We start from the raw sequence: 22,970 nt of genomic DNA on the forward strand, positions 1-22,970 counted from the left end.
GAGGATCGCACTGCACCATGAGTTCTGGAGAGACTGGAGGGATTTTCAAGTGTCCCACTGTATGGGGCACTGTGGCCAGGGCAGTAGTCAGGTGGGCCGTACAAAGCTTTGTTGGCATCCAGGACAGTGTTGCAGGGAGGGCCATCCATGAGTGTCTGTGATTTTGTGGACCCAGACACTTGGTCTCCAAACAGAAAACAGGCCTGAAATGTCTTTTTCTTTTTTTTTTTTTTTTTTTTTTACATCTTTATTGGAGTATAATTGCTTTACAATGGTGTGTTAGTTTCTGCTTTATAACAAAGTGAATCAGTTATACATATACATATATTCCCATATTCCCTTCCTCTTGCGTCTCCCTCCCTCCCACCCTCCCTATCCCACCCCTGCAGGTGGTCACAAAGCACCGAGCTGATCTCCCTGTGCTATGCGGCTGCTTCCCACTAGCTATCTACCTTACATTTGGTAGTGTATATATGTCCATGCCTCTCTCTCGCTTTGTCACAGCTCACCCTTCCCCCTCCCCATATCCTCAAGTCCATTATCCAGTAGGTCTGTGTCTTTATTCCTGTCTTACCCCTAGGTTCTTCATGACATTTTTTTTTCTTAAATTCCATATATATGTGTTAGCGTACGGTATTTGTCTTTCTCTTTCTGACTTACTTCACTCTGTATGACAGACTTCAGGTCCATCCACCTCATTACAAGTAGCTCAATTTGGGACCTAATGAAATTTCATTTTTTAAAGTTTCTGCTACAGAGATCCCTTGCCAGTGTATTGAAATTAATAGAGAGAATGTTTTTTATCAACTAAGTGCACTGAGTGCTGTGTAAAGATCCCAGAAGGAATAAAGCCCACCAGTGAGGCAGAGAGAAGTGGGATTCTAGCAAAGACAAGTGAAGGACCCCATACTCAACATCACTGGAAAGAAGCTAAACCCTGCAAGAGGACAGTGATGGGGGCAGACCGTAAAAAAAAAAAAGCAGTTAACAAATGACATGAAATGGTCCATAAAATAACATGTAAATTAACATCAGATTTCCAAGAATCTTTGGGTTGAGCACTTAAAGAGACCACCTCTCTGAAGCTCACAATCTGGGATGACAGTACTGCACCCCATAGAGGGCAAACAACTTGCTCTCATAGAAATAGCTGCTGTCAGCTTGGGCTCACAGCAGGTCCGGCCCTGGTTTCGGTGCTCTATGTGAATTAACTCATCTAATCCTCCCAAAGAGGGCCTGGAGCACGGGGGTTTCCCCCATATTTTCAGATGGCGAAATGGAAGCTTGGGAAGGTTAAGTAGCTTGCCGGCTCATCTAGTCATAAGTGGCAGAGCTGGGATTCACATCCACGTGGTCCAGCTCCTAGCCCATCCTCACAATCACGTTGCTTTGTCACTGGGTCCAAGAACCAGCGCAAATCAGTAGCAGAACCAACGAAGCTCTGATACTCCACTCCTAGATCCTGTTCTCTCCACCGTGGCACTCTTCCCTGGTCCTGCAGCCCCTCTGTCAGGGATGTTCTTCACCCAGCTCCCCAAGGGCCTGCTCCCTCAATTCCTTCTCTGACCAACCCAGATAAAGCAGCTACACCCTCCCACCCTGTGCACCCCGGCACAGCCGACACCCTTGGCTCTGCAGCTACCACCACCTACTTGTGCTTCATGTGTCTTCTCCCCTAAAACGCATCGTCTGAAGGCAGTGTCTGTTGTTCTCAGGGCCACAGCCCCGGTGCCCAGCACACAGGAGCATTCAGTAACCCGTCAATGAATAAACAAACAAGCAAGTTGTAGATAAATTCCCAGGCCCGAAGCGGAGAACTCGGGTGCTCTGTGCCCCATGCTGAGGTCGTCCTTGGCTCCTTGTGTCTGAGATGCTACCCACACGCCCAAACCAGGCCAGATGCTGCCTCCTCTGGAAACCTGAATCCTTCCGCCATCTGAGCTACTGGTGAGACTCATTCCTCGAGGTTTACTCTCACATCTCCACGAATCTTCTCTTCAACTGTGGGTACTTCTGAAAGGGAGAACATAATACGTCAATGAATTATCAGCCATGGACACTCCTGAATATACTAAAATAGTACATAAACAACATTTTATATATAACAGATCCAAACCAAAATCTGGCTAGCCTGGATGCAGCCCTTAGAGCACACCCATCATAGTGCCAGCTGCTTTACACGCTGCACGAGGTGCCAGCTGTTTCTGGCTCTCAGCTTTCCTGGCACCCGTGGGCATTGCACTTCCCAGAACCTTTGTGGGTGGGTAGGTGGCACCGTGTGACTGGTCCTAGCCCATCCGATGTAGGTGGGCCTGTTACCCATTTAAAATGCTAACGAGAGACGCTTGGGAGCTCTCTTTCCCTTTTGGTTCAGCCGCCCGGCAACCTCAGCCTGAGGCCCTGAGTGACCATGTGGAGCAGGGGCCCCATGTCCCCAGTCTCTGCACAGCACTCTTTGGAGGTGGTCTGTGTTGTCATCGTGCAGATAAAGAACAGGCTCTGAGTCATTAAGCGATTTTCCTGAGATGACACATCTAATAAGTGACAGAGGCAAGAATGGAACTCAGGTGTGTCTGATGCTCAAACACATAACTTTCACCTGCTTTTACTCTCTCTTCCAAATCTTTATTAAATACACAAGGAATGGGACAATGGGAATACCAGCTATTCCCTGGAAAACAGAAGCTTTGTCAGGGCACCACGGCTCTGGGGAGTCAGGAGGGCACTGGGGGCCTGGGAATCCAGGGAAGCCCTCATGTTTAGTTTTTAAAGAGTGAGGATACAAATGCATTCTCACCAATACTGAGGCTCTTTAAGAGGAAGGGGTGGAGGGGCTTCCCTGGTGGCGCAGTGGTTGAGAGTCCACCTGCCGATGCAGGGGACGCGGGTTCGTGCCCTGGTCCGGGAGGTTCCCACATGCCGCAGAGCGGCTGGGCCCATGAGCCGTGGCCGCTGAGCCTGCACGTCCGGAGCCTGTGCTCCGCGACGGGAGAGGCCACAGCAGTGAGAGGCCCGCGTACCGCAAAAAAAAAAAAAAAAAAAAAAAAAAAGAGGAAGGGGTGGGGAATCAGACACGGAAAAGAAGCCACTATAAATACTGTGACCAACGGAATTCCTGTGGCCTGATGGCTTTGACAATAAACCCCTGGCTAGGTGTAATCACACCTCCTCACCACACGAGATTAGCTAATACGGGTGAAGCACTTGGAGTGCTTCTAAAGGAAGCAAAATACTGTCATTGTTAGTATGACTCTGTCAGATGCCTCCCTCTTGAGATTCTCAGCGGATTCGCTCTGTGCGGTTCGGCTGCTTCTTGCATCTCTGCTTCCAGAACCAGGAACAAGTTTCTCCGGATCAGATGGGCTTCCCTGCTACTTCTTTGGAAGGTGTGTTAAAATGAAGGTCCTGGGGCCCCAGGTGCAGGTGGAGACCAGGAGGGGGAGGAGTCAATAAAAGGGGAGAAAGAGAAAGAAGGGACAGTAACAGCATCTCAACTCTCTCTTCTTCCGATTAAGGTCTTTGCCGAAGCATTGCATTTGTTTAGAAGAGCAAATGAGGTGTAATTTGTTACTGAAAGCGGAGCTTGAAGCTCTCACTATAAATAGCATATAATAAGCAAAATCGTTGCTAGCTCAGAGAAAAAAAAGGGACCCTAAAAAGAAAAAGAACACTGATGCATAGAACAGACCGTTATAAAAATGGGAGGGGAGAGACCTTCAAATTGGTGGAAGAGTAAGACGTGGAGATCACCTTCCTCCCCACAAATACATCAGAAATACATCTACACGTGGAACACCTCCTACACAACACCTACTGAACGCTGGCAGAAGACCTCAGACCTCCCAAAAGGCAAGAAACTCCCCACAACTTGATGTATGCTGCATCGGTGGAATACCTGAATAGACGAGTCATTCCAAAATTGAGGCAGGGGACTTTGGGACCAACGATATATATATTTTTTCCCCTTTTTCTCTTTTTTTGAGTGTGTATGTGTATGCTTCTGTGTGTGATTTTGTCTGTATACCTTTGCTTTTACCATTTGTCCTAGGGTTCTCTCTGTCCATTTCTTTTTTTTCATTACTTTTTACTTTTTAATAATTATTATTTTTCTTTTCTTTTCTTTCTTTCTTTCTTCTTCCTTCCTTTCCTTCCTTCCTTCCTTTTTTCTTTCTTTCTTTCTTTTCTTTCTGCCTTTTCTTCTGAGCCATGTAGCAGACAGGGTCTTGGTGCTCCAGCCAGGTGTCAGGCCTGTGCCTCTGAGGTAGGAGAGCCAAGTTCAGGACACTGGTCCACCAGATACCTCCCAGGTCCACATAATATCAAATGGCGAAAGCTTTCCCAGAGATCTCCATCTCAACTCTAAGACCCAGCTCCACTCAACGACCCGCAAGCTACAGTGCAGGACACCCTATGCCAAACAACTAGCAAGACAGGAACACAACCCCACCCATTAGCAGAGAGGCTGCCTAAAATCATAATAAAGTCACAGACACCCCAAAACACACCACCGGACACAGTTGTGCCCACCAGAAAGGCAATATCCAGCCTCATCCACCAGAACACAGGCAATAGTCCCCTCCACCAGGAAGCCTACACAACCCACTGAACCAACCGTAGCCACTGGGGGCAGACACCATAAACAATGGCAACTACGAACCTGCAGCCTGAAACTACAAAGCCTCCAGTCTTTGATGGAGACCCCAAACACAGTAAGTGAAGCAAAATGAGAAGACAGAGAAACACACAGCAGATGAAGGAGCAAGGTAAAAACCCACCAGACCAAACAAATGAAGAGGAAATAGGCAGTCTACCTGAAAAAGAATTCAGGGTAATGATAGTAAAGATGATCCAAAATCTTGGAAATAGAATGGAGAAAATACAAGAAACATTTAACAAGGACCCAGAAGAACTAAAGAGCAAACAAACAATGATGAACAACACAATAAATGAAATGAAAAATTCTCTAGAAGGAATCATTAGCAGAATAACTGAGGCAGAAGAATGGATAAGTGACCTGGAAGATAAAATAGTGGAAATAACTGCTGCAGAGCAGAATAAAGAAAAAAGAATGAAAAGAATTAAAGACAGTCTCAGAGACCTCTGGGACAACATTAAACACACTAACATCTGAATTATAGGGGTCCCAGAAGAAGAGAAAAAGAAAGGGACAGAGAAAATAGTGAAGAGATTATAGTTGAAAACTTCCCTAATATGGGAAAGGAAATAGTCAAGTCAAGTCCAGGAAACACAGAGAGTCCCATACAGGATAAATCCAAGGAGAAACATGCCAAGACACATATTATCAAACTATCAAAAATTAAATACACAGAAAAAATATTAAAAGCAGCAAGGGAAAAACAACAAATAAAATACAAGGGAATCCCCTTAAGGTTAACAGCTGATCTTTCAGCAGAAACTCTGCAAGGCAGACGGGAGTGGCAGGACATATTTAAAGTGATGAAAGGGAAAAACCTACAACCAGGATTACTCTACCCAGCAAGGATCTCATTCAGATTTGATGGAGAAATTAAAATCTTTACAGACAAGCAAAAGTAAGAGAATTCAGCACCACCAAACCAGCTTTACAACAAATGCTAAAGGAACTTCTCTAGGCAGGAAACACAAGAGAAGGAAAAGACCCACAATAACAAACCCAAAACAATTAAGAAAATGGTAATAGGAACGTACATATCGATAATTACCTTAAATGTAAATGGACTAAATGCTCCAACCAAAAGACATAGACTGGCTGAATGGATTCAAAAACAAGACCCGTATATATGCTGTCTACAAGAGACCCACTTCAGACCTCAGGACACATACAGACTGAAAGTGAGGGGATGGAAAAAGATATTCCATGCAAATGGAAATCAAAAGAAAGCTGGAGTAACAATTCTCATATCAGACAAAATAGACTCTAAAATAAAGACTATTACAACAGACAAAGAAGGGCACTATATAATGATCAAGGGATCAGTTCAAGAAGAAGATCTAATAATTGTAAATATTTATGCACCCAACAGAAGAGCACCTCAATACATAAGGCAAATGCTAACAGCCATAAAAGGGGAAATTGACAGTAACAGAATCATAGTAGGGGACTTTAACACCCCACTTTCCCCAATGGACAGATCATCCAAAATGAAAATAAATAAGGAAACACAAACTTTAAATGATACATTAAACAAGATGGACTTAATTGATATTTATAGGACATTCCATCCAAAAACAACAGAATACACCTTCTTCTCAAGTGCTCATGGAACATTCTCCAGGATAGATCATATCTTGCGTCACAAATCAAGCCTTGGTAAATTTAAGAAAATTGAAATCCTATCAAGTATCTTTTCCAACCATAATGCTATGAGACTAGATATCAATTACAAGAAAAAAATTGTAAAAAAAAAACAAAAAACACATGGCGGCTAAACAATACACTACTTAATAGCCAAGACATCACTGAAGAAATCAAAGAGGAAATAAAAAAATACCTAGAAACAAATGACAGTGAAAACACGATGACCCAAAACCTATGGGATACAGCAAAAACAGTTCTTGCAGGGAAGTTTATAGCAATACAATCCTACCTCAAGAAACAAGAAACATCTGAAATAAACAACCTAACCTTACAACCTAAAGTAATTAGAGAAAGAAGAACAAAAAACCCCCAAAGTTAGCAGAAGGAAAGAAATCATAAAGATCAGATCAGAAATAAATGAAAAAGAAATGAAGGAAACAATAGCAAAGATCAATAAAACTAAAAGCCGGTTCTTTGAGAAGCTAAACAAAATTGATAAACCATTATCCAGACTCATCAAGAAAAAAAGGGAGAAGACTCAAATCAATAGAATTAGAAATGAAAAAGGAGAAGTAACAACTGACACTGCAGATACAAATGATCATGAGAGATTACTACAAGCAACTATATGCCAATAAAATGGACAACCTGGAAGAAATGGACAAATTCTTAGAAAAGCACAACCTTCCAAGACTGAACCAGGAAGAAATAGAAAATATAAACAAACCAATCACAAGCACTGAAATTGAGACTGTGATTAAAAATCTTCCAACAAACAAAAGCCCAGGACCAGATGGCTTCACAGGCAAATTCTATCAAACATTTAGAGAAGAGTTAACACTTATCCTTCTCAAACTCTTCCACAATATAGCAGAGGGAGGAACACTCCCAAACTCATTCTATGAGGCCACCATCACCCTGATACCAAAACCAGACAAAGATGTCACAAAGAAAGAAAACTACAGGCCAATATCACTGATGAACATAGATGCAAAAATCCTCAACAAAATACTAGCAAACAGAATCCAACAGTACATTAAAAGGATCATACACCATGATCAAGTGGGGTTTATCCAAGGGATGCAAGGATTCTTCAGTATACACAAATCAATCAATGTGATACACTATATTAACAAACTGAAGGATAAAAACCATATGATCATCTCTATAGATGCAGAGAAAGCTTTCGACAAAATTCAACACCCATTTATGATAAAAACCCTCCAGAAAGTAGGCATAGAGGGAACTTACCTCAACATAATAAAGGCCATATATGACAAACCCACAGCCAACATCATTCTCAATGGTGAAAAACTGAAACCATTTCCACTAAGATCAGGAACATGACAAGGTTGCCCACTCTCACCACTATTATTCAACATAGTTTTGGAAGTTTTAGCCACAGCAATTAGAGAAGAAAAAGAAACAAAAGGAATCCAAATAGGAAAAGAAGAAGTAAAGTTGTCACTGTTTGCAGATGACATGATACTATACATAGAGAATCCTAAAGATGTTCCCAGAAAACTACTAGAGCTAATCAATGAATTTGGTAAAGTAGCAGGATACAAAATTAATGCACAGAAATCTCTTGCATTCCTATACACTAATGATGAAAAATCTGAAAGAGAAATTAAGAAAACACTCCCATTTACCACTGCAACAAAAAGAATAAAATACCTGTGAATAAACCTACCTAGGGAGACAAAAGACCTGTATGCAGAAAACTATAAGACACAGATGAAAGAAATTAAAGATGATACAAACAGATGGAAAGATATACCACGTTCTTGGACTGGAAGAATCAACATTGTGAAAATGACTATACTACCCAAAGCAATCTACAGATTCAATGCAATCCCTATCAAACTACCAATGGCATTTTTCACAGAAGTAGAACAAAAAATTTCACAATTTGTATGGAAACACAAAAGACCCCGAATAGCCAAAGCAATCTTGAGAAAGAAAAACGGGGCTGGAGGAATCAGGCTCCTGGACTTCAGACTACACTACAAAGCTACAGTCATCAAGACAGTATGGTACTGGCACAAAAACAGAAATATAGATCAATGGAACAGGATAGAAAGCCCAGAGATAAACCCACACACATATGGCCACCTTATTTTTGATAAAGGAGGCAAGAATATACAATGGAGAAAAGACAGCCTCTTCAATAAGTGGTGCTGGGAAAACTGGACAGCTACATGTAAAAGAATGAAATTAGAACACTCCCTAACACCATACACAAAAATAAGCTCAAAATGGATTAAAGACCTAAATGTAAGGCCAGACACTATGAAACTCTTGGAGGAAAACATAGGCAGAGCACTCTATGACATAAATCATAGTAAGATCCTTTTTGACCCACCTCCTAGAGGAATGGAAATAAAAACAAAAATAAACAAGTGGGACCTAATGAAACTTAAAAGCTTTTGCACAGCAAAGGAAACCATAAACAAGATGAAAAGACCACTCTCAGAATGGGAGAAAATATTTACAAATGAAGCAACTGACAAAGGATTAACCTCCAAAATATACAAGCAGCTCATGCAGCTCAATATCAAAAAAACAAACAACCCAATCCAAAAATGGGCAGAAAACCTAAATAGACATTTCTCCAAAGAAGATATACAGATTGCCAACAAACACATGAAAGGATGCTCAACATCACTAATCATTAGAGAAATGCAAATCATAACCACAATGAGGTATCACCTCACACCAGTCAGAATGGCCATCATCAAAAAATCTAGAAACAATAAATGCTGGAGAGGGTGTGGAGAAAAGGGAACCCTCTTTCTCTGTTGGTGGGAATGTAAATTGATACAGCCACTATGGAGAACAGGATGGAGGTTCCTTAGGAAAGTAAAAATAGAACTACCATATGACCCAGCAATCCCACTACTGGGCATATACCCTGAGAAAACCATAATTCAAAAAGAGTCATGTAGCACAATGTTCACTGCAGCTCTATTTACAATAGCCAGGACATGGAAGCAACCTAGGTGTCCATCAACAGATGAATGGATAAAGCAGATGTGGCACATATATACAATGGAATATTACTCAGCCATAAACAGAAACGAAATTGAGTTATTTGTAGTGAGGTGGATGGACTAGAGTCTGTCATACAGAGTGAAGTAAGTCAGAAAGAGAAAAATAAATACCGTATGCTAATACATATATATAGAATCTAAAAAGAAAAAATAAACGGTTATGAAGAACCTAGGGGCAGGACAGGAATAAAAACGCAGATGTAGGGAATGGACTTGAGGACACGGGGAGAGGGAAGGGTAAGCTGGGACGAAGTGAGAGAGTGGCATGGACTTATATACACTACGAAATGTAAAATAGATAGCTAGTGGGAAGCAGCCGCATAGCACAGGGAGATCAGCTCGGTGCTTTGTGACCACCTAGAGGGGTGGGATAGGGAGGGTGGGAGGGAGACACAAGAGGGAAGAGATATGGGAACATATGTATATGTATAGCTGATTCACTTTGTTATAAATCAGAAACTAACACACCATTGTAAAGCAATCATACTCCAATAAAGATGTTAAAAAAAAAAAAAAAAGGGAGGGGCCGATGCATCCCCTGCTTGCATCCCTCCCCAGGGGCTGAGCACCGGGCCTGCTTGGGACCTGGGACTGTTCTGGCTGCAGAAGTTCCTGCATGGTGGGTCCCCTCAGTCCCCTCTCCCAGGACGGCTGGTCACCCGCCCCTGCGTGAAATGCCTCTCCCATGCCTTACCTCTCACCTTACCTTTGGCAACGGTGTCAAACTACTTTTTAAAAATCTCCAGGAAGCTGCCTATGACCCTGGAGCAGACACGCTCTTTCCTCTGTGCCATCATGGCGAGTCTACATAACGCGACAACCTTGGTTAATGAGCTGTATGGTGATCCTTTGTTTACTGCTAAAATCTGTTTCTCTCTGATAGAGTTTAAACTACTCAAATGCAGGACTCATATCTTTTTTTTTAAATTAATTTACCTTTTTTAAAAATTTTATTTTATTTATTTTTTTATACAGCAGGTTCTTATTAGTTATCTATTTTATACATATTAGTGTATACATATCAATACCAATCTCCCAGTTCATCCCACCACCACCGCCGGCCCCCACTTTCCCCCTTGGTGCAGGACTCTTACCTTACTTACATTTGAATATCTGGTATCCAAGTAAACAAATGTTTGACTTGAGAAAACCGTATTTTATTCACCATTTAAACATCATAAATTCCTTGAAATATCCCCACGTGTACCAAAATACATGGAAGTGATAGAAAATTCTGAAGGTCTGCATCGCAAAAGGACAAAACAGGAGCCTCCTGCACAGTTTTTCACTCTCTGCTAACAAGGTACCTGAAGTTTTCACCATTAAAAATCTATTCCCTTGGATTAAGACGACGTTCTCCTCCTGCCTGGGACCTGCCCAGACTATCATGTAACGTCTTATTTTGTCGTGCTTCCAAATGACTGGCCTGAGAACTCCTAGCCTCACCCCAGCACTGAGGTCTGGCTGAAATAACCCAGTGAGCCTGGCGACACAGGCATGGCTATGCTTCTCAGTGATAAATATCTCAGTTATAAAAATGAAAATGTTCTCTAAGGCATTCTCCTCTTAAGTGGATTGGTCCCAAAGGAACTCGAGTAGAGGGTTCATTGTTATTGTTTGTGTTTGGGGTTGGGGAAGGCCAGGATCCCATCTTCTCACAAAGACTAAGTCCTAAGAATTGTTGCTGTCCTGGGAAGAACGCAAATTACCAGCAACAGTGTCTATCCCGGGCTCTGGGAGATCAATGGATCCCCTAAGCTTGGATGTAGGTGGTTCTGCGGGAAGTGTGTTCCTTTCTGAGGCTCAGTGGCGTGGAGAGCTGAGAGCCATGGTGGGCACCTTTACAGAGAGAGAGAGCTAAGGGCCTGCAGAAAGATAAGTAATGGAAAGTTCTGGAAAACAATGTAGCCTCAGAGGGGAGGTTTAAATGGCCAGTGGGAAAGAAGGGTTCCTTTGTAGCTGGGGAGGGAAGGCATCAGAGTTCAAAAAGAAAGACCTTGAGAATAAATACCCAGAAGCTCACTTTAAAAACCAAGGACATGTTAGGATGGTCCAAAGCAACACAAGAATGCATTTATTGACTTAACCCTGACATGAAATTGCATAATTTGAGACCTAGTTCATTTTGAAAGCTCTGCCTTTTGGGTCTCTTTAGTTTATAATCCAAGAACATCTTGTGAAAAACTTTGAACCTGGATTTAAGTTGAGCATGAAACACAGCTGAGTGTGGGAAAGAACTGTACACAAATCTGAAAGAGAAATCATTTTAAATCATTGTATAAACCCCTAACCAGAACAGCATGTGAAAGGGCAGAACAGACTTTGTGCCCCGTGGGCCCTGCTCGGCGCCAGGTAAACGAAGGCTCCGCGGGGAGCACGACCCCCGCTCTTTGGGTGTCATCAGTGAGGCTGCTCCACAGCCAGCGCCTGAAGGGATGTCGTGTTGTGCGTGATGTTTTTCTGTAAAGAAAGGATGAGCTCAGGGGTCACACAGACCTGGGCATGTTTACTCCCCTGGGACTGGGGGTCAACCGTGGAACCTCCCAGAACCAGAGTCACCTGCAAGTGACACAGGGGTGGCCTGCGGCTCACACACACTTCCTGCAGGCGCAGAGTGAAGGATGGGAGTCAGGTGTCCAGCAGGGAACGCGACTCACGGGAGGCACTACATCCATCCCTTCCCATCCTACAGGGACAGCAGTGGACCCAGAGACACTGGTCACCTGCGGACTTCTGGGGCCCCTCAGGCCGCGGCCTCTCACCCACGTGACCTCTCGGCCTCTCCGGGCTCCTCTGCCTCTACCCTCGCCCCCGCCCATCAGCCAGCTCCTCGGCAGCCCCAGAGCTTTTACCAGATCGCAAACCTCGTTTCAAAGCCCTGTTGGGAACCCTTCAATGGCTTCCCGGGCCTACACCCTCCTCAGGATGGATGAACCTTTCACGAACTGGTCCCACTCCCCTCGACGTTCTCTCTCATAAACGTGCTGCCTTCATTCACCCCCTGTCCCCAGACCACACATACCCACCCTTCCTGCCCTCCAGCACACGCAGGACATACTTTCCCCAAAGGACACGCCTGTGCACAGTTTGTCCCTTCTGCCTGGACGGCTCCCCAGATCTGACTCCCACGAGCCCCTACTTTATTTGGAAAACTCCTCCCCAGTCTTCAGGGTTCAGCTTAGATGTCACTTCCAGCTTGCTCTCACCCTCTTATATTCTCCCCATTGTATGGTGTCCATACACCTGTCCTAACTTACTGTCTCTACTAAAAATACCTGCTTACTTGTCCTTCTGCAGACAGAGCTCCGAGCCTCAGAGCTGCATCTGTCTTGTTCACCAAGATCTCCCCAGCCCAGAGAACAGCCCAGAATAGGTAGGTGCTCAGTGAATCTGTTTTTTAAGATTCTTGTTTGAAATAATGATAGACTTAAAGAAAAGTTGCAAAAATAACACAAAGTTCCTATACATCTTTCACACAGCCTCCCCTTATGTTAAAATCTTATAAAATAATAGTAAAATGATTGAAAGGAAGATATTATCATTGATCCAATACTCTTAACTAATGTACAGACCTTATTTGAACTTCACCCATTTTCCCACTATAATAATGTAATTTATAATATGAAATATATACTTGGTCTTGGTCCCCATTCCTAGCTCAGGGCTCCTAAAACCCTTGGAATTTTCTGCTATGAAAGCAATCAAGGTGTCTTTTGTTATGTTAATGAGGTGACTTTGGAAAGCCCCAGGTCACCTTAGATGGGGGCTTGTTGCCAGGGGAACCAACCTTGGTGATTAGATGTTTGTCACTTTCAGACCACCCCCACCCCTAACTCCAGGGAAGGGGAGAGGGGCTGGAGATTGAATTTTATCACCAATGGCCAGTGGTCTAATCCACCACGCCTCTGTAATGAAGCCCCCATAAAAGCCCAAAAGGACAGGGTTAGGAGAGATTTGGGGAGAGAGGACACTCAGAGGGCTGCTCCCTCTCTCCCCACATCTTGCCCGACTCATCTCTTCCGTCCTTCTATGATAACCTAGCAAACAGAAGTAAATGTTTCTCTGAGTTCTATGAGCCACTTAGGCAAATTAATGGAACTGAAGGAGGGTTCCATCCGGCTTGCGACTGGGGGCTGGGGCCTCGTAGGGCTGAGCCCTTACCCTGTGGGATCTGGTGCTGTCTCCAGGCAGACAGGGTCAGAACTGAATTAATTGCTTGGTGGTGTGAAAAAAACATACACATCGGATTCGGTGTCAGAATCAGACCCAGTAACGTCCTTTTTCTGGCCCAGCACCCCATCCAGTGTCCCACGTCACATTTAGCTGTAACGCCTCCTTAGTCTCCAAGAACCTGTGAGATGGCTCCTCAATCTGTCTTTGACAACTTTGAAGAGTTCAAGTTAGTGATTTTATAGAATATTCCTCGGTCTGGGTCTGCCCTGCCCGGTGTGATCTCCAGGTAAGATGGAGGTTGTGTGTTTTGAGCAAGAGCACAGCAGTGAGGCTGTGTCCTCCTCAGTGCAGCCCCTCAGGCCTGCGCGACGTTCACCTGACTTATCACTGTGATGTGAACTGTGACCACTTGATGGAGTGGCGTCTGCCGGGTTTCTCCCCTGTCACTGTTTTCCCCTTTTCATTAGTAAATATTGTGTGAGTAGGTACTTTAAGACCGGTATGAAGTTTTTTTTTTTTTTTTTTCAGTACGCGGGCCTCTCACTGCTGTGGCCTCTCCCGTTGCGGAGCACAGGCTCCGGACGCACAGGCTCAGCGGCCATGGCTCACGGGCCCAGCCGCTCCGCGGCATGTGGGATCTTCCCGGACCGGGGCACGAACCCGTGTCCCCTGCGTCGGCAGGCGGACTCTCAACCACTGCGCCACCAGGGAAGCCACAGTAAGAAGTTTTGAATAGATTGATGAATTTGGAATGAAGGGCTGAACCTGAAGGAAAAACAAAAGATTTGTAAATATGAGTTCTGCACCTGCATTATTCAGAAAACGCAGCATAGAAGATAAAAAGGCTACACTCAGGGAAGCGCAGAGTCGTTGCCCTCATCAGCCACCTTAACGGACCAGAGGCCGGGTGGCCTCGACAACAGACATCGGCTCCTCACACTTCTAGAGGGTGGCTATCCAAGCTTGAGGCGGCTGACTTGGTTCCTGGTGAGAGCTCCCTTCCTAGTCTGCAGATGGTCACCTTCTAGCTGTGTCCTCACATGGCAGAGACAGAGAAGTTTCTCTGGTCTCTTCTTATAAGGACACTAATCCTGTTGGATCAGGTCCCAACCTTTAGGACCTCATTTGACCCTAATTACTTCTATAAAAGACCTACCTCCCTAAGGCACATTGGAGCTTGGGGCTTCAACTTGTGAATTTGGGGGACACCCTCAATCCATAGCAGCCCAGGGCTTCCCAGGGCATTACTTGTGCAACAGGATGTCAAAGTGGGACATCTCTTATGGTCTCAGTTTCTGTTGAAGCCCCACACTTTGTCCAATGGGCGTCCGCACCCCAAATTTAAAGCAAGGTGTGAGGCCAAGATTTTTTCCTGCTTACGTTAGCCCGTCACCCACCTCCAGGTGATGGGAAAGATTAAGAATTCTTTAGGAGGGAGCAATAAAGGTGACGTTTCTCTAAAAAAAAAAAAGGTTTGTGCCCAAGTGCCCTCCTAACTCTCCGCTGCTCAGGTCAACCGAGATGAGCTTTAAAGAAGCTCCCAGTGGCTTTGACACACGTCCCTTGGATTAGGGAAGAGCGTGAAAGAAAGTCTGAAGGGAAAAGGCCATCTCTGGCTTGGGGGTTTGAGGGCCGTGTTGGCTGAATGAAGAGAAAGCTGCATCGACCTGAGCAGCGATACCAGAGGCGGGACAAAAAGACCTGTTTCCCAAGGTCCAAATACGAACCCCAGGGGAGAGACCAGCCATGAAGCAGCTTGAAAACCTTTCTATCCAAGGGGGCCACCGAAGTTGGGGTGCAGGGTGGGTGACCTCAGCAGAAGAGGACTGAGGTGAGCTACCAGCCACAGGCTAGGAGGATGCTGTGAGCAGCCAGCAAAGGCAGGCGACACCCACGCCAGAGAACAGCAGTTGAACATGCCAAGTGGGAGGGGCTCAAAGAACCTAGAAAAGCCCCATGAGAGGAAGAGGCAGCCTTGGATCCTCGGCACAGAGGGCGCTTCTGCCCCATCACACCTGTACCCATCACGTAAGGAAGGCCCTTCTGCCACCACCTTGCGCCCCCAAAAAGCTGATGCAACAAGAATCATGGGAAGGACAGAAAGACCAGTGAGGGGGGACGGGTCTCTGCAGGCTTCCCAGCCCCCAGGCCTGGCAGGAGAGGCAAAGGCAGCGATCAGAGGAGAGTTTGGAGTTTGATAAAAGACAGCACTGGACTTTTTGATACCTGAAAATGACCTGAATATTCTACGGGATCTGCAGGAGGGAAGAAGGAATTGAGAAAGGATTTAACACAAAGTGGAGGAAAAATGTTCCCTCTCTTTTCACTCTACCACGTCCAGTCATTCAGAATCGAAACAAGACGGTTACGTACAGGTGTGCTCACCTGTCCAGCCATGCGGGGCTCAATGCTCTGTGGGCACCACCTTGAAATTCTTAACAATTTTTAACAGGGCGGCCCGACTCTTCATTTTGCATTGAGCCCCGCAAATCATATAGGCAGTCTTGTTTATATATACAGGAGGGACTTAGCCGTGTTCTACGTAACTCCAAGGAGTACAGCAGGTCTGATCAGTGGAAGGTAGAAAGAAACACCTTTAGCCCAATATTAGGAAATGTTTTCAAAACTCATGGCTGCCCAAATTGGAATTGGCTATGTAAAGAGGTAGAGCTTCGGAACGCCAGAATCCTTACAGCAGAGGAGGGTCAGCTACTTGGCAGGACTGTTAGAGACACAATTCAAGCTTTGGACTCTGTGGCCTCCCAAGTCCCTTCCAACCTTGGGATTATCTAATTCTTTGATTATTGAACCTCCTTCGAGGTGTCTACTTTACCAACTTCACCAGGAAATGAACTCACTAGTGCTGAGACAGGTAAGGATATTTCCAAGTCCAGCCTGTAACCCCTCCAGGGTTGGGAGTTTCACTGACTCCCTGGGTTTATGTCCAAATCATGAGCTGTTGTTTTCCTCTATGAGGACGTTATTGTCATTACTCACTGTATTTTTTTTTTTTTAACTCACTGTATTTTTTATCATCGTAAGTTGGATCTTGTTATGGCTGGCACGCTGTGACTTCTAGCTTCTAAGAAAAAGGCCTAAGAAGTCTCAGAAACTGTCTTGGGCTTAAAGCCACTTTCATTAACCATCATTTTGACGACAAGGCATAAACAGACCTAACAAATATTGATTAAATGTAACATTAGAAATCTATGCATGTGTTTTGGTTGTTGCTGTCATCCTCATGATTATTATTCTTGGGGAAATGGTTCTCAGAGAAGGAGAGAAAGTCCAGTGCTTTCCGAGATCTTCCACGGATAACCTCTCAGACTCCACCTTCATGGTGCTGGTCTCTGGGGTCACAACTTGAAGGATCGAAGCTCCAGTGCAGAGACCCACCATCGAGGACAATCCTGGGGCCAGGAACCAACAGAAAACAGTGTACTCGGTCATGCCCAGTCAACCCATATTGGAGAACCTTGAGCCTCTTTCATACCATATTTTGGCCTTGACCTTTCTAGCGTTTAGCCTCCCAACAATGGAGTCTGTGTCTCCACACCCTCCGTGCAGGCCCCCTAATTACAGCCATCCGTTAAGCTGTCAAGAAGAAATCCTCAGCTCAATCACGTCTTTATCAGACTGTGGCTGCCAATGGGGTCAAGATAGGCGTCAAGTCTGACCCGCCCGGAGCCCCTGTCCTGTGCTGGTCCCCCTGCTAACTGGGGCCTTTGTGACTGGGCCGCCGGACAGCCACCTGGGTGCCCCAGTTCAGTCCCCTCTGATGCACTGCAGACAGGGTGGACCCAAGAGAAACAATGGGACTGGCTCAGGGAGGGCCTCTGCTCTTAGACTTTATCTTTGGGGGATTTTGCACACAGGAGTTTTACGGGGTTGTCAGAGCCCTAAATTGGAAATGGAGACTCTACTGAATGTGGTGTCAGGGAAAAGCAATTCCTCAGCTTGGACCTGCTCTCAGAGACGGCACAGTCATAGATGTCATCACTGCCAAGGAACTTAGTGACCATCCATCTCATCCTTTATTTTACAGATCAGTGCAAGTGTGGTCAACGGTCTCGGGTTTGACTTTCATTGCTAAACCTGGTTTTCTTGAGTTTCAGGTGAGTAATATTTCAAGTGAGCGCCATACAATGAGAGAAACAAATCCAGGGTTGTTCCTATGCGGCTCCATGTTATTTGCTGTTTATTTCATGCAAGTATGTTTTTTCTCTCACCCGAGATCATAGAGTTTCTCCAGGACAGTTATTTCCTCTCTATTCTCCACGGAAAAGTGCTAGCAAAGAAAGTGCTCACAAGTATTTGCTGAGACTCAGTTCATGATCATTTCTCGTTTTTCTGTTTGAGTGTGTTTCTGTGCATCTGTGTCTCCAAGATAGGTGATAAACACCACGTGCAAGTTAAAATAGAAGCCCCACATTTGATTGCTCGTCCAGCCACCCCATTTAAAAGATGAGAACACTGAGCTCCAGAGAAGGGAAGTTACTTGCACAAGATCACTCACTAGTAGGTGATTTAAATGCAGGTCAACGCGGTTCATGCAGTGTTTTTCCCACAACTCCAAGTTAGCTGCTTGTGATCACATAGTAATAGATACAAGTTGAAGGGCACAAAGGAAACAAGGCATCAGAACACATCCTTAACTGATAACATTATCATTGTTATTACTAATAATCACTGAAATGTGCAGAGCAGTTAGTTTACAAAGATAAACACTTTACAGTTTCTTGTACGTCCTTCAATAAACAAAAACAGAAAACAAGTCAATGCCCCATCTCTGCATTTTCACCTACACAAGAGGAATTCACCACACATGTTGCTCTGCACTTCGCTTTTTTCACTTGATAACATTACTGAGGGATATTTCTACACCAACCATGCAGGTCTGCTTCATGCTTCTTAAAAGGCACTTAGGGTTGGATCTACCACAGCTTACTTAACCAGCCCCCTACTGATGGACAGTTAAGTTGTTTCCAGATTTATGCTAAGAGGTGTCTTTTTTTAACAATCTCCCCTGGAGAGTTTTAAGTAACTAGCTTGACATCAGAGCAGCATTTTGGGATCACCAGTAGGTTTGCATACTTATTTTAACAGATGACGAAATTAAAGTCCAGAGATGTTTGGGAGCTTCAACTATTAGGGGCAAACCCCTAATAAGTCAGACCTGGTGTTCCTGCATCCTCTTCCACTAGTTATTCCAACGTGCTTGGGCCACTTAAGGGCACTGGGCATGCTTGCCTTGGCTACTTGTAGAGGCCGTCAATAGCCACCACCAACCTCATCTCCAGGGAACATCGAAAATCTGGCTCAACAGAGTCTTTGTTAAAAGAACCGATTCATCAAAAGATTCTCATCATGGTTTAAATTTTACTAGCCCAAAGATCACTGAGTTAAACTTCCCATTTCAGTAGATGAACCCAATTGCTTTGAATAAAGACGTTATTCAATGAAACCTTAATACTCTCATAAAATCAAATATTCTCTGGTTCCCCAATGAACTCCAAAACATATTGATTTCTTCTGCACATGATGTGAGATGGGTTGTTTTCCCTAAACTAACCCCATCATGCCTTTTAAAATACATTATTATTTAAATGTTCAAATTTCTCTTATCCTGCAAATCTACAAAAGAGCAATCATAGAGTTCCTGGGAAAGAAAGAGCTGGTAGAGGGACTTTATCATATGGGGAATTTTAGGACATTCATTCAAGAATTAGAAACAAAAAGCAGATTGGGGTTGTACATGTGTAGCTCGTGAATGGTCCTGGGCAGTGGCTCCTTCTGCCAATTGCCAGATGAGGTGTTTATCACAGATGGAGGAAAAGGGGGCGTTTACGATTAGGACTTTCTAAGGGTGAGAATCTGAAAGCTACACTGACTTTTCAGACAGAGTGCTTTTTGCTTGTTCATTGTAAAGAAACAGAATTTCTTTATGAAACAGCAAAAACCAAAGTTTCTAGTTGGGTTTCAACAATGAAAATAAAAATAGCTGTCATGAATTAAGCCCCTGCTCTGCAGGCACTGTTCTCAGTGCTTTACATGATCACAATTACACACTTTAGAACAATCTAAGAGACAAAGAGAAACACTCGGGAACTTCTGGACACCAGTTTCTTAACGACTTCCCAGCAATCACCATGTGCCCACAGAGTGTGTCGCAGTGCAGTCCTAGGATTACGTAGGGTAGTTTGAAAAGAGATGAGCAAAACTTCAGGGCACCGATGGTTGTCCATCATTCCTTCTGGATGATCAACGGGAAACAAGAAGGTCACCTAACACAGCACCTTGGGCCGGAAGACGGGCGTTTGCATCAGAAGGGATCCTGGCTCCCAGGCTGAGGCTGGCCAGTTTCTTGATCTTAACCCTAACCCTGCCCTGTGGTCTCCCCTGGCCTGGGTCTCTTCTTTAGAGACATCCCGCTCCCTGGGAAAGCCCCTCCTGTTTCTCCCCCTCTTTCAGCTGATCTTCCTAGAGCAGTTTTTTTGTCTGGTTTTTTTTTTTTTTGCTGTACGCGGGCCCCTCACTGTTGTGGCCTCTCCCGTTGCAGAGCACAGGCTCCGGACACGCAGGCTCAGCGGCCATGGCTCACGGGCCCAGCCGCTCCGCGGCATGTGGGATCTTCCCGGACTGGGGCACGAACCCGTGTCCCCTGCATCGGCAGGCGGACTCTCAACCACTGTGCCACCAGGGAAGTTTTTATCTAATCTTTCAGGTATTGTTTTTGGTCCTTTTTAGGCTCTTTCCAATATGTTACTAAGTTTCCAACTTTAGTCACTCCTTTCTTCCAAGTGAATTTTAAGATGATTTTCTCATCTACGAGTCTAAAAAGAGAATTTTAGAAGACCAGGAATTCCACTGTACTCTGTATTTGACTGTCAGATTTAAAGGAAAAAAAAATTACTGGGAACAAATACCATATCTGTTATTATGTGCAAATACTTCCATGCTTTACATGCCTTATGACTTTCTCCATATTACATCTATGGACTCAGAAACAGGAATTTCTCTCTTAATAAAATAACTTAAGACACGCTCAATGCCCATGGAAACAATTATCCTCTAAGTCAGTAGGATTTCTCTGCTTGCTTCTGTGCCTTTTCTTTTAAGCCAAAAATTCTATCTCTGTTTTTCCTCTTAGCATTTCTTCATCTCTGCCCCTTAGTATGTTTTGGAAACCTATGAAGTAAACATAATATTCTGTTGCTTTATGGGCTCCTTCATCTAGTTTCTTCCAATCTAAGTTATCCTGGTAAATTAAGATCAAGAACAGCATGAACACTTCCCCAGATTTTCACGCTTCTAGAGCAGGGGTCAGCAAATCTTTTCTGCAAAGGGTCAGATAGTAAATATTTTAGACTTTCCCAGCCATACAGTCTCTGTCACAATTACTCAACTCTGCCCTGTAGGGTGAAACCTGCCCTAGGAAATATGTAAACAAATGGACATGGCTGTGTTCCAATAAAACTTTATTTACAAAAACAGCCATAGACCATAGTTTACTCATCCTTGTTCTAGGTGAGGAGGAAGAAGAGAGGAGGATATTGATGACCAACTACAAGGAACACTGAGTGTGCTCTCTGCACACAATACTGTGCTAAGTATTCTACAAGAAATTATCTCATTTAATCTCCGTAATTCCTTACGGGACATACAGTTATTGTGTCCATTTTATAATCGATGAAACTAAGCTTTAAAGAGGCTGAACAATTTTCCCACAGTCGAGAAACTAATAAACGGTGGAACCGAGGCAGGAAAAAGGGGGCTTCGGACTGGACAGTTACAGTTAGCCTCCTGTTTGCATTTCCTGAGACAGGAGATAGGTGGGCTCCAGGTTAGGCATTTACGACCAGCCTCCTGTTTGCTCTCCGAGATGGAAGCAGTGACAGAGACAGGGTAAACAGCCAGGATTTGTCTCCTGTAGATGCCTTAAGATAACAGTCATGGCAGGGACAGAGAGGGGCTAAACCCTGTTTGAGTAAAGGATCAAGAGGTCATATATTTCCCATCCTTGGGGCAAGGGAGACACTGCACATGCGCAGAAAGACAGGTCAGGTGTGGAAAAAGAAACCAAAGGTAATTGGCCAAAGGTAAACAAAGACCCGGAAGAACTGCCCTATATAAATGACTTAACAGTCTCTTTACTGCGCTCCTCATTAGGGAGGACGCCCACACCCTTTCTCACCGGTGTGCATCTCTGCCTTGCTTCTGTCTTAACTAAACAAACTGTTTCTCTGTGTGCTCTCCCACTTGTTGTTGCGCTATGTCTCTAATAATAAACTTTGTACCTGTTTTTATAGTTTCCGTCTCCGTGAGAAATGCATTTTTCACTAGGGCACCCACCGCGGGATCTGGTGGCTAGGATTCCTGGTTTTCATCCCGGCTACCCAGGTTGAATTCCTGGTCAGGGAAGTAAGATCTCACTTCACGCCACCGCTCATTGCTGCCTCTCCGAGATCAGAACCAGAAACTCAGATCTGACACCAAAGCTCATGCTTTCTATCACTACGCTGTACCGTAAGACATACACATTCACCGTTTGAAGCCTTTTGACCAACTTCTCTTACAAACTATCTCTGAGCACAATGGGTGGGAAAGCTTCATTTTAATTTGCTTAATGCAAGTAGACCTTGGGCTATCGAGATACTTAGTTGGACAAACATCCATTACACCACTACTGTAAGCCTCAAATTACAATAGCGATTCGAGGAGGAAAGTACTAGAATATAGTTGTCTCAGCCCAGACACACGTGGGGTCTTCGGTGGAGAAACCCTTACCTCTCCTTTCTCCCCACAGAGTCCATCTCGGTTTGAGAAAGCAAACCCATAGCTGGCATTGCTTAAGGAAGGCAACCAAAATTTATCTGCAGTTGTCTACAGCCACAGCGTATTTGCGTTTTCAACCTCCTATGATTAATGTTTGCATGTAGATCATTTTTGTTCCTTTTATTATCGTGAAATAAGCAGTTTCTAGGGAATTGGAAGCGAACTTACCCAAAAAAATCTTCTCCCAAGATTTAAAGCCCCATGTCTTGACAACCTTTCCCAGAACATCTTAGCCTAGATATTTACCGCTAAATATCCAACTCCAGCAACCATCCCAGACTCTCTGACCCAGTGTCCCCAGCTGTCTCAAGAACAGAGCCTCTCCTCCTAACCCTCTCCTTTCACACAGCCACGCTTGTGCAACCGCAGGGTGTTTTGTGTTCTAGTCGTGGATTACTTAGTACAGAATCACGTAAGTGAGAGTGAAAGCCCCACTCTCATAAAGCTGATGATTCCTGATGGTTCCTACCTCTGGAAGGTCCAGAAGAGGTCCTCTCTGCTGTCATTCATAGAATTTCTTCTCTCTTTACCCCCCTCCTTACTCCAAGTGAAATGCCTTTTTAATTTCCCTCCCCTCCAAATACATCTGTCGAATTGTTATTATGCCTCAT

At 44.4% G+C, this 22,970-nt stretch overlaps 1 long non-coding RNA gene across 2 annotated transcripts in view; it reads right to left on the bottom strand.

The window, feature by feature from the left end:
• Positions 1–1,207: 1,207 nt before the first annotated feature.
• The window catches only part of LOC114886435, a 35,825-nt gene continuing 14,062 nt past the window's right edge, over positions 1,208–22,970 (bottom strand). The window contains exon 3 of one of the 2 annotated variants that reach the window (XR_003791343.1): positions 1,208–2,013. This is a non-coding gene — a long non-coding RNA (uncharacterized LOC114886435). Of the gene's footprint in view, positions 2,014–13,350; positions 14,290–22,970 lie in introns of those variants that run through there. The other variant, XR_003791344.1, reaches the window with a different exon arrangement.

This window comes from Monodon monoceros, unplaced genomic scaffold (assembly GCF_005190385.1).
Source record: "Monodon monoceros isolate NGI ecotype Baffin Bay Population unplaced genomic scaffold, NGI_Narwhal_1 Super_Scaffold_7, whole genome shotgun sequence".
Lineage (NCBI taxonomy): Eukaryota > Metazoa > Chordata > Mammalia > Artiodactyla > Monodontidae > Monodon > Monodon monoceros.